Genomic DNA, 12,472 nt, shown 5'->3' with positions numbered 1-12,472 from the left:
CAAGTGTGAAAACTCACAGGAAATGTGGCTAATTCTTTAACAAACACAGACCAAAAAACAAACAACAAAAAACAACATCAAAATGAAACATGGAGGGGCCATCCTCATAGCTTAGCGGTTAAGTTTGCACGCTCTGCTAATGGCGGCCCGTGTTTGGATCCCAGGCGCGCACTGATGCACCACTTCTCCGGCCGTGCTGAGGCGGCATCCCACATACAGCAACTGGAAGGATGTGCAACTATGGCATGCAACTATCTACTGGGGCTTCGGGGAAAAAAGGAGGAGGATTGGCAATAGATCTTAGCTCAGAGCCAGTCTTCCTCAGCAAAAAGAGGAGGATTAGCATCGATGTTAGCTCAGGGCTGATCTTCCTCACACACAAAAAAACAGAAACATGGAAAAACAAAGGGGTAGCCTAAATGACAATAAGAGCTAAGGAAGATTCTTCTCCTGAGTGCTTCACTCCATTCCTTTTGTTTTCTTTTCTTTTCTCTCTTTTTATTTTCATTTGTTTATTTTTTTCTTTTTCTCTCCTATATATGTTAAAGGTCCTCAGAATTTTCTGACAAGTTTATAACAAATCTCTCAAAAACTGTTTCTTATTTATGTATAAGAGTATCTTATCACCTCAATGATTTGTGGATAACTTTGCATGAGATGTGGGTCAAGTTACATAGGCTTTAGCTCTAAGGAAGCAGTCACAAATTAATCTTAAAAAATTTCATTGGTTTGTTAACACTATTATAATTTCTATGCATCAATGATATAAAACAGTACAGTTAATATCCAGTTTCTTATTGGCTAGAATCTTAATCCATCTCTGTTAAAAACAAGTCAACAGGCCCAAAATGGAGTCACTTATGCTAAGCCCCATGTCACCAACCTAAGACTTATTTACAGTTTCTGCTCTCTCAGAAGTGGAACCTTAAACTAGTCAAGCAGGAATCACCAGATCTGCACTATTTAGGAAACCTGCCTGACAAACCCCTGCCATTCCCCAAAGGAAAGTAACCTTGCAATAACCAACCTGCTTTTTTCACCTAATATAACATTGTTCTCTCTCCCTTCAGCTATAAAAGTATTTCATTTTGTACAGATACTCAGATCTCCTTTCTATCTGCTAGGTTGCATGCTCCCCAATTGGAATCTATTTTTGCTCAAAAAAACTTAAAATTTTTATTATGCCTCAGTTTATCTTTTAACAGTCCCTCTGGATATTTTAATGGGAAAATATTGGTCACTTTTTCTGACCCATCCAAAAAAGTAATGGAGATATAATTATAGTTAGGTTGCATGCCATTGGAAATAGCTTTTCAAAATAGAACAAAACAAATGCTTGATTCCCATCTCTGACATCCACTATTTTGAGTATACTCGTGATCTTGGGTACTTTGCTTGACATTTCTGAGCTTTAAATCCCTTCCTTCTAAAGAAAAAGGTGGATTGATAACTCACAAGATTATAATGAAAATTGAACATATTAACGTTTGTATACTACAAAGCATAATCTCTGACCTATAATAATTGTGCAATATATGGTAGTTACCATTATTTAATTATCTAGGCTGATTTTTTGCTGGAAGTCTTATCTGATGAAATGATTATAGTCTATAAAACAGATTTCTAGAAGATCTAAGAAAATTATTCCCCTTCCCACAAATAATTTTAGTGAAAACATCTTTGAAGTTTTACAAATTTACCTGTTATACTATCTGTAGATTAATGCCAGTGAACAGAGAAGAAAATAATGACTTGAGGTTTGTGAAGCTCCCTAGCGACATAAAATCAATCAGTTAGTTTGTTGTCCATTGTCTTTCTCCTGCTCATTATACATACCGGTGGAGTAAGACAGCTATTAAAATCTGTTAACCCTATATTCCCCTTTAAACTGAAAGATGTGTCCAGAATGAAGGCTAAAGAATAGTTAAGAAAAAACTCAGTAGAGTTCCATTGGTCAGTTTCCTCAGGTTTACTGTTTCGCATTGGAAGAATTGCCTTCTTTGACATGTTAAGCAGTGCCTCCAGGAGGGAAATGAATTAATTGCAACTTCCTCTGCAAATGGCAAAGCTCTGAGTCTGAAACTCCTCAGTGTGGTTTAAACATTCCTTAGGGCGATGTCCTCCAATTAAAATAAGTTGCTTAGAGAGTTCATCTGGGAAAAAAAAAAAAAAATTACCCAGTAGCAAGGCCCTTCTGGGATTCTCAGATTGAATTTGAAGAAGGGGATTTTAAGAAAGGGCTTATTACTGGTGAGCTGTGCTCTAATATCGCTTGGTTAAATTTGTAGATTTTGCCCATTTCCATTACCAACTGCCATATTCTTCTTAGCCTCGGCATAAGTGTGATTTTATGATAGATCGTAATACAACAGATTTGTTTTGTATGATGCCTGTACTTCAAACTTAATTCAGAATTGTTCTGTGATGTCAGGCAATGAAGTCGTTGTGATAAATAATAAAGAATAGAGTGGGAGAGGGATTGAGAAAGATAATCAAGGGAATAAAAATATGTTTTCATTTGGAAATTGACGGAGCTTGAGGTGTTAAAACACATACAGAGAGAGAAAGGCGTTCCTGGTAACAGGAGCAATAGAGAATAAAACTTTATGTTCATTGTGACAAAATAGCAGAGAGGATGGAGAGAAATAAACTTCTCAGAGTGCTTAGAAGAAGTACAGAAGGTAGCCTGCAGAAGTCTGTCCACATTTTCAATTAGTCCCCCAAACTATGTATGTATTTGGATCAAGTATGCATTTGGATCAAAATAATTTTACTGCTCAGCAATAAAAGAAAAAGAGAAAAAAAAAAACTAATATACACAACATGAACAAATTTCACAGACATTAAGCTTAGTAAAAAAAAAAAATCATACATGTAAGACAAAACTCATTGATGATGATGCAAGTCAGAATATTAGGTACTTACCTTTGTAGGGGGAGGTGCAGAGTACCCAGTGGAAAGACGTGGAATGGAGCCTTTTGGGATGGTGGGATTTTTTTTTAAATCTTGATCTGTTAGTAGATAAATGGTTGTAGACATATGTAGCAACCCATAGAGATGTGCATAGAGCTGCCCACTTTACTCTATGTAACCGTGGGAGATCAAAGCTGGCGACCCTGGTTTATATCTTTTTCCCTCGATTATTTCCTCTGAAAGAAACTGTAACCTTCCCCCAAACTTACACCTAAAAGTGACAGACTGGGAGGGTTCTTGCTGAGCCCATTCTTTTCAAAGTTCTGTTTACCAAAACATTTACATTTGTAAAGGTATCTCCCTCTGTGTACTGGGAAGAGGAGGGGATGACCTTATCTCTGGAAATTCTTATCTGGACGGAAGAAGAGGACTTAAATCCACATACCCTTGATTGTTGTGCTTTCTGTTGATCCCCCATAGCTGTCTCCTCCCCCACCCCCAACAACCTCTTTTGTCTTTAGCTGAAGATAGTATTTAAGATGAAAATCTCTGCCGTTTTGTTGAGAAACTCAGTTTTCCTGGTTTCTCCCATGTATACATGTTATTAAACTTGGTATTATTTTCTCCTGCTAATCTGTCTTTTAATTATTTGACCAGCCATAAGAACATTAAGGGAAAGGGCGGAAGGGGATTCTCCCTCTTCCCCAATATAAGTTATATCCCATTTTTTTAAAAAAGGAAAATCTTGCTCTTTTAGTAGATAAATGGTTGTAGACATATGTAGAAATCCATAGAGATGTACATAGAGCTTCCCACTTTATTCTATGTAAGTTATATCCCATTTTTTTGAAAAAAGGATGAAATTATAGATTTATTAAATCAACTTCCATATTTTGATATACATTTTCTGCTTTGAGTATTCTCAGTTCTCATATAGTTTTTCACTTTGGTGCTTACAACAAAGTATGTGAATGTTTTATGACAGTATAAAACCACACGTGTGTGTGTGTGCGTACATGTGTGTGTGTATGTGTGTCTGTTTGTCATTTGTGGTGTTAAAGGAGAAAAACAAATGAGCATCTATGTATTGCCAAGCAATTTATATTTATTATCTCACTTAATCAGCATAGCTACCCTGTAAAGTTTCTGAGAAATTAAATAGACTGTCCAGAACCCATGAGATTAAAACCAAAGCTAGAAAAATAATACAAAACAATCTGAGTCCAAACCCCACAGTTCCTTCCACTAATGCCTCTCCAGATAGGTGATGCTAGCCAAATAGTTTAATAATATTCTCAGTCTATGCATGGAGAGAGATCACTTAATTTTATTTTTGTCACAGATGGAAATATTATTGGATTTTAAAAGTTGACATGTTTACTTATTATTTGTTTACTTCATTTTCAAAAAAGGATTTGAAGCAAGCAGGGATTTCAAAAGAGTTGGCTTGGGATGGTTAGCCCTGTGGTAGTAGGGAGTTGGTAAGAATATTCACTTTTTTGTCAATATTATTAACTTCTCTCATTAGACGCATTTAACTTCTTGCTAAAACTCTTAAATAATTTTTAAGCCCGGTGGGCATATAAGCTCAAAGACATGAAAGCCTGTGTTCATTTCTAGGGAAGACTACCAAAATTTCAACATATACTTACTCTATTTTGGTTCGTTCAGAGGAAAAAAGGGGAAAGAATTTTATTCAAATATTCAATAGAAGCTTTGATTAAAGTGTAAGACAGACTAGGGGGTGAAAAGCAAGTCAGATGGAATAAAAATGGTTCCTCTGATAGAAATCTCTTCCCTTTTGAACCTAAAATGTTTTAACTTCACTTTGTAATTTCTACCTAATGGGCCTCATTGCACTTTCTGAAGTCACCCAAAACAAGCCATATTAATACTCCTCAAGAGCTTTTTATTTTTCCCTGAAGCCATGGAAAACAAGGTGGCCTGTATCATCAGGGTGAATGATGCCAAATACTCATTCACCAGTAGTTTGAGAGCAGTGGCTAAGGAACCCTTCTGTTCCAGTAGAGGTTGAAACAATTTGTGTAATTTGGATTAAAAAAGCTCGCACATGTTGCCTTCTAAGATCTTTTATGGGATATAGAAAGAAGACAAAAAATTTTATATTTTAGTATTCCAATCCTTTCTGCAAGAATGTTCCTTGCGTAAAAATGGTGCTCCCTAGGTAAAAAATATATAGCATAACAGCAATTCATTCATGCATTTACAGCTTTAGTCATACATATCCATACGTATCTTAAGAATAGGTTTGACCTATTCCCATCATCCCTCATTGATGCAACAAGACACCAAAATTAAAGTTCTTTTCAGTTTCTTCTACAATTGCCCATGATTCAGCAATACCGCAATTAACCTCGTAACATCGTATGCGCACTGTCCTATTACATAGAACATCCTTGAAATAATGAGCACTATTTATCTTTGCTTCTCACTTCTCCCTTCATATGTAACATTTTATGCAAAATTATGTTTATTTGATTTGTACTTGGTAGATACATGGAAGAAAAGGGCTATGTGATAGACTTGGTGCCAATATGTCATGATAAATGTTACAAGAACATTCATTAAATGAAGATAAAAGATATCACAAAATAAATGCATTGATTAAAAATGAGGATGGCTGTGATAAACTGAAGATTTCCCCCCACAATGCCTTGGACTACTATGGATATGGGGATGGGAGTTCCTGATAGTGGAAAGCTCATTAAAATATGGCAATATCTAAGACTATTTTCTCTTTGTTATATTAGCCTTCTTCATAACAGACACTTTCTAGATAGGTTTGGGACATCCATATAGAATTTCCTGTGAGATATAGACAATATGGCATCAATAAAACCTCCTAAAATTTTGCAAGCCACATTACCCTAAGACTACAAGGTTTTGTATAGAGAGAAAGGAGATGCTGGTATTAACAACAAAATGGAAATTGATTTAGATTTCTAACAATGACATATGAGAACATTATCTAAAAGCAATATATGTCAAGTGTAAGCATAAAGTACAAAAAAACAGATGGCATTAATAATAGCAATAATAATATCTTTTCATACTTGGTGTTAGATGATCATTGATATTGTCATAATTAGTTATATTTCGGAAAGTTACATTTGCTTGGCAAAAGAATAAAATAAGTCACATGTGCATTCAATTAATTGCAAACATTCTCCCTCCCTCTTATAAACAAGGTGATATGCTATCAAAGGAAAAAAAAATGGCTTGACATCACTGAGCTCCCACAGCTACAGCTGCTCATTGAAAAGACAAATTATTTTATGCTGAATAGTCTCACGGTTTGTATGCGTGTGTTGGTATCTCTAGCACAAGGTATCAACAAACACTGACCTTATTTACTTGCTGTCAAAATTCAGAATCTGTATGCTGTCACATGAAGTGTAAACATTGTTAACACACACAGTGTTATTCCAAAAAAAAAAACCAACGATATTTCAGCGAGATCAACAAAAGAAGCTTCTTTTGCATTTGAAAATGATTCTGGGGACTGAGTAATCGAGAAAGGGACACTGGGTAGCTTGGGTGTGGGCTATGCATTGTGTGCTGTCCTGGGTCCTGATGCAGGCGGGTTCTCTGCCTCTTGTGAGAGTCTCCTCTTCAGCCAGACTACAGACCAGTCTTCTTCACCAGGTTTCTTTGCCCTAGAGATAGAGTAGTTTGGAAAAAAGACTCCTTTAAACCACCTACAGGATCCTAGAAAACATTGAGTAAGCTTTCAGTGGGACTCAGAGCTATTGCCTAATATCTGCTCCATCACTGCACACTATCCAGGATTGAGTTCTAGTAAGGAAAAGAATGGTATCTGAAAGACTTTCTATTTATCACCTTTGACTTCTTAACTGTAAACTTAACATGAAAAACATAGTTGATTATAAATAGAAAAATTGAAAAAATTTTAGTGAAGGAGAGAGTGCAGTATGTTTACTATTTCTTTTATTCCAATGGATTTCTTTTGAAAATATTTAATTGGAAGCATTAATGTTTGCATATGCAATATGTAACTACCATAAGCAGGCTGTGGCATTGGCAACGGCAGGGCCCATGGTCTTTTTTATTAGCACGGATGGTCCTCTCAAAGCTTTTCTCTCAGGGTGCTTTGGGATCTGTGCTGCCCATTTCCTTGATACTTTCCTGGACTGAGATCTGGTTCACGGGTTTCAAAGTCTTGACGCAAGAAACAGAAGAGGAAAACAGATCCCTGATACTTCAGGATGCTTCAGAGAGAGCAACACTTATGCAACCTGGTGGTCTTCAGGTCTTTATTCTTCACCTGATCCTAAAGGAGGCTTTAAAGAAGAAATTGGAAGAAAACAGAACTCAGAATTATGAATGTTACTTTTGTTCAATGTGAAAACCCTACTTTGAGGGTCGTTAAAAAAAATAAAAAGGTCTGGGGAAGGTATCTCCTTACTGAAAGGTGATAAATTTTAAAAAATGATAATAAAAATGTTTCCTGGGACATATATCTGAAGGAATAAGTCTGTGTTCCCTCAATGACTTAATTGTAACACTGTCTACCACAAAGGCAAGCACACTTTTTTAGTAATGAGTCACTTAGTAGATATTTTAACCTGTAGTAACTACTCAACACTGATGTGACAGCACAAAAGCAACCACAGATGATATGCGAATAAATGGGTGTGGTTGTATTCCAACAAAACTTATTTATGAAAACAGAATTTAAATTTCATATAGTTTTCACATATGAAATAATCTTATTTTTAGTTTTTTTTTCAGCTAGTTAAAAATGTAAAAAACATTCTTAGCTTATGGGCTAAGATAGATGATAAGCCACATTTGTCCCATGAGCCATAGTTCACTCATCCTTGGTCTACAATAACAGTTTGAAAATAATATCAAGAAGTAAAAGATGTAAAATAAAATTGAAAATAAGGAGTAATTTTCAACCTAAGTTTACGCAATCCTCAATTAGATGGTGTTGTCTTGAGAATTTCACTTAAGTTCTTTGAAACAATATTTGACACCTTCAAAGTATTAACTTTTCTGGGTTTGACAAAGACTTGCTTGATGTGTTTTCAGTATTTACACTTCTCTGTGTTAAAGCCAGTATATTTACAACCCAATCAATTGAATACTTAATATATGCCAGGCATTGTGCTTGGAGTGGCCATAGAGAAACAAGGACATTCTTCCTGTCTTAAAAGAGCTTCTACAAAGTGCTGTTTGGTATATTGTATCCCTATTTATAATTATTCAATGGCTTCCAACTGTCCCAAGTCTAAAGTGCTAATATGACTTACATTCCTCTCCTAGACCTGGCCCCTGCCCTTCTCTTCAGACAAAACTTAGGCTGCTGCCCATGTCTCAGTCTTCTTTCAGGAGGCTGCTTTCAGTTTATTAAACATGATATTCACATTTTTTTTTTGAGAAAAATTGGCCCTGAGCTAACATCTGTCTCCAATCTTACTCTTTTTTTTTTTTTTCCTCCCCAAGGCCCCAGTACATAGTTGTATATCCTAGTCATAGGTCCTTCTAATTCTTCTATGTGGGATGCTGCCTCAGCATGGCTTGATGAGTGGTGAGTAGGTCTGTGCCCAGGATCCGAACTGGCGAACCCCGGGCCGCCAAAGCAGAACGTGTGAACTTAACCGCTATGCCACTGGGCAGGCCCAATAGTCTCATTTTCTACTAGGAATCTGTCAGTGTGCTTCCTTCTAACTGCAATGTTCTTTGTCTATTCATCTGGCTAACGATGATTAATCCTTAAGTCACAGTTTAGGTATTCAAGAAGCCTTCTGTAACCTCTAGATGAGATTAAATCTCTTTTCTGTATATTTTTATAGCACCCTATCCATTTCCTTTCAATTCTCATTTGTAATTAATGATTTAATATATGTCTTCTCAACCTCTCTCTTAGCCCAACACTGCAGGACAAGAACCCTGTCTGTCTCACTCACCGTTCATCTTTGAAGCAGGGCCCAACATAGGACAGGGAATGTGAGAGGTGCTCAAAGGTATTTGTTGAATTGAATTCAATTAAAGACAACCTCTCAGTTAAAAGGTACAGACCAATAAATAAAGAAAACTTAATCTTAGAAACAAGATATTAGCTATGTATCCCAGAACAGTCTACAGTATTGGAATTAATACAGGCTCAATGCAAGGTGGATATAAGGGAAGCCATTGTAGAAAAGAAACCATATTGTAACTTTGAATGACCTCTAACTAACCCAGCTGGATATGCACCCTCTAGGAGATCTACCTGCTCTGTAGATTTTATGACCCCAGCTTTTGTATGTACCTCTCAGCTGCAATAAGATGATAATTTTGTTCTTTTGAGTTTCTTAGGAATGTGATGACCCCCAGACAGACAGTCTATACTAATAGCCATCATCAATGACAGCTGAAAGAGCTGGTGTGGCGACTCCCAGTCTGTAACACCAGATGGTCAACATTCCTAACCCACTGGCCTATATAACTGCTTCAAGATTCTGTGCCCCCTTAAGATGGCTCTTTAGGGCACTAATCCCCCCATTTTCTAATTTGCTAGCTTATCGCTTAATAAAATACCCTTTCTCTGCCACCATCTTGCCTCTTGCCGATTGGCTTTTGTCTCACGGCAAGCAGATGGTGCCCTTTGTGCAGTAACAGAACCAGTCTGTAAATCATCGTGATGCGGTAATATTCGTGGAGTTGATGAGGCTTGGTCAAGAATGAAAGTTACTTACTGATACTGAATTAAATAATGTTGTCTTAAGAGTAATCCTTTAAAATTATAAAATATTTTAAAATTCTGAATTTTGTAAATTATAGAGGTGTACTCTTACTTTCTTCTGCCCAACATTTCAGATATCACTACCAAATTATATCCATTGTGAGCTTTTGTTATGTATCATTGCAGACAATTTCTCATGCATTTATGAAACTATTTTTAATGGCAATATTAAAGGTTGATAAGATCAATTACTCTTTTTTTCTAAAGATAACGTCCTTTTTAAGATAGAGAAAGTTTTACCACATTAACCATTTTCCATTTCATTTTAATATTTAACTCAAGATAGTTCTAGCCTGATGATCCACTAGCCTGAAGAAACTCAGAACTGTGCAAAAGGATTACATTTACATGAAATGCAAAATTGGGAGGAAAGGACTAAAATGGCATACTTGTTTTGTTTCAGATATGGCTAGCTTTTAAAAATCTAAAATCACTCTTTTGGAAACTTCTTTAGAGAGAGTAGCATCTGAATATATTTACAGTGTCTCTGAATAGTGTTCTATAGATTTCAAGTTGTTTTCTTCATATATGTAGGTTAAGAAAATGATTAGTGTAGTTGCCGTGCCTTGCTGTAGTTCAATAATATTAAAAAATAAACTAATCATTTTGATGTTATTTAGATTTTATTCATTTTAAGCCATTTACTTGACTCTTCAACTTGTGAGCCTTTGTGGGGTTTTTTGCTTGTTTGGTTTTATTATTTACTCTTTTATCCAAAAAAAAATCCAAACTAATATCTTTAAATAAACATAAGTGCATATAAACCCATATACTCAGAGATGCCATGTATAGACAAGTGCAGTTTGGATAATTAAAATATATTTTTTAAATTATCAAATGAAATTATTGTTATTTAACATAGGATGATTTTAAATTGAAAAAACTTGTATCTGTGTGCTCTCATTAAGAGTACTTAGTAGTTACAAAGATAGTGAGGAAATTAAAATCATTTTATTTACTTATAAAACCTCTAAAGTAGAAAGACTAATAAAATGCAACCTCAGAAACCTCCTCAAGACAACTTTCCTGGTAACTAATAATAATAAATAGGATCCTATTTGTTTTCTCTGATAAAGGATTAAATAGATGTGAATTTCTTACCCATTTAAGAATATTTTAATTTCATAGTTCTCATTAATGTCCTGTAACAGTAGTCTATTAAACTATTAAACTTTGCAAAACTAATATTTACAGGTTTGATGATTTTCAAAAAATATAATAGTAGCAAATTTGCTAACATATGGATATAAATCACAATGAAGGGGGAAGGTAAGTATTCCAGAGGAAGGGGCTTAGCTAAGGAGCAATTCTCACTGAATGTCCAGACTTCGCGTTTCAATACGCTTTGTTTTCTGTTTATGATTGTAAACACTTTATGTGAAGGAAACTACATTATGCTGATATTTCAGGACTTGATGAGCCCCAAATATCACTAAATATAGTACACTTCTGATATTCATTTTAAAAAATTATTTTAACCATTTCCCCGATGACAATCCTGAAGCACCATGTGTTAGTAATTTCCCCGAGGATAACAAGTGGATGTAGTGATCTGTGGTAGCTAAGCCGTTTTGGCTTTCTAGAAAAGCTTCCTAGCCTCTTCCCAGTATCAGACCCCTATCTTTGGGCACAAGTTTAGGCATGTGACACAGTCCTGGGTAATCATAATATGCCTTATACTGGCAACAGTGATTGGTCCAAAGGGTGGGCACATCGTCCAAGCATGGATAATGAGGGTTCTTCCTTAGGGTCAATATAGGGATACTAGGAGAGAGTTTTCCATATTGCTTGGATTTATAAATTGCAACTCCTGTGTCCCATTCTTCACCATCAGGAGAAACTTTATGAAAGAGAAGAATGAGACCATGATTCAAAGAGAAACAGCAAAAAACATGGAGAAGAAACATCAGATGAAAGAGATTATTTTTACTTGGATGTTTGAGTCCTCAGATTACTGTCTCTGAGACTTAGATTCCTACGTGTTTTTCTTTAATTTGTGTAAACTATCACTATGGCATGACTGGTGAATTGAGCCAGAGAATTCCTAAATTCAAATGAGGTCTGAAATGTACATTGTCCCAGTTCTTAAAGTTATGCTCTTTTTAAGTTTTTTTTTTTTTTTTTGTGAGGAAGATTAGTCCTGAACCAACATCTGATGCCAATCCTCCTTTTTTGCTGAGGAAGATTGACCCTGGGCTAACATCCGTGCCCATCCTCCTGTACTTTATATGGGATGCCACCACAGCATGGCCCTAGAAGTGGTGCATCCGTGCACCCAGGATCTGAACCCATGAACCCCAGGCCACTGAAGCGGAGCACGCACACCCAACTGCTACGCCACTGGGCTGGCCCTTTTTAAATTTTTTTTAAAGACCTTATTTTTTAGAACAGTTTTAGATTGAGAACAAAATTGAGCAGCAGGTACAGAGATTTCCCAAATATCTCCTGCTCTCACCTACACACAGCCTCCCCAACTATCAATACTTATTCTTTTTTTATACCTTATAATGATGCTAAGTTTTTTATTTTAAAAATTACTAAGTTTTTTCAACCATAAGCATAAACCAATTTACTTCAGATTGGCCTTGTTCCTTTTCAGGTATTTTCCTCCATGTGATACTTCCATCTCAATTTTAGGAAACAAAGAGAAGTTTGAATGCATCACATATTTCTTTAAAGCTTTGTGTAGATATCAGAGCAGGGTAAATAGTCTGATATTGGAAAATAAGAGACCAAAAGCTGAAGACATTCTTGAGATTCCTTTGTAGCCAAGATGTGGATGATTAA

At 35.8% G+C, this 12,472-nt stretch overlaps 1 long non-coding RNA gene across 1 annotated transcript in view; it reads right to left on the bottom strand.

Annotated features, from left to right (window-relative positions):
• Positions 1-3,164, bottom strand: part of LOC147913123 (uncharacterized) — a 115,799-nt gene extending 112,635 nt beyond the window's left edge. Inside the window, exon 1 of the long non-coding RNA XR_015549161.1 lies at positions 2,926-3,164. This is a non-coding gene — a long non-coding RNA (uncharacterized LOC147913123). The remainder of the gene's footprint in view (positions 1-2,925) is intronic.
• Between the last annotated feature and the right edge of the window lie 9,308 nt (positions 3,165-12,472).

This window comes from Ceratotherium simum, chromosome 30 (genome assembly GCF_057802395.1).
Source record: "Ceratotherium simum simum isolate JZ-2026a chromosome 30, ASM5780239v1, whole genome shotgun sequence".
In the NCBI taxonomy this organism is placed as follows: Eukaryota; Metazoa; Chordata; class Mammalia; order Perissodactyla; family Rhinocerotidae; genus Ceratotherium; species Ceratotherium simum.
Note: the sequence above shows the minus strand (reverse complement) of the source record. Positions and strands in the feature narration are given on the sequence as shown.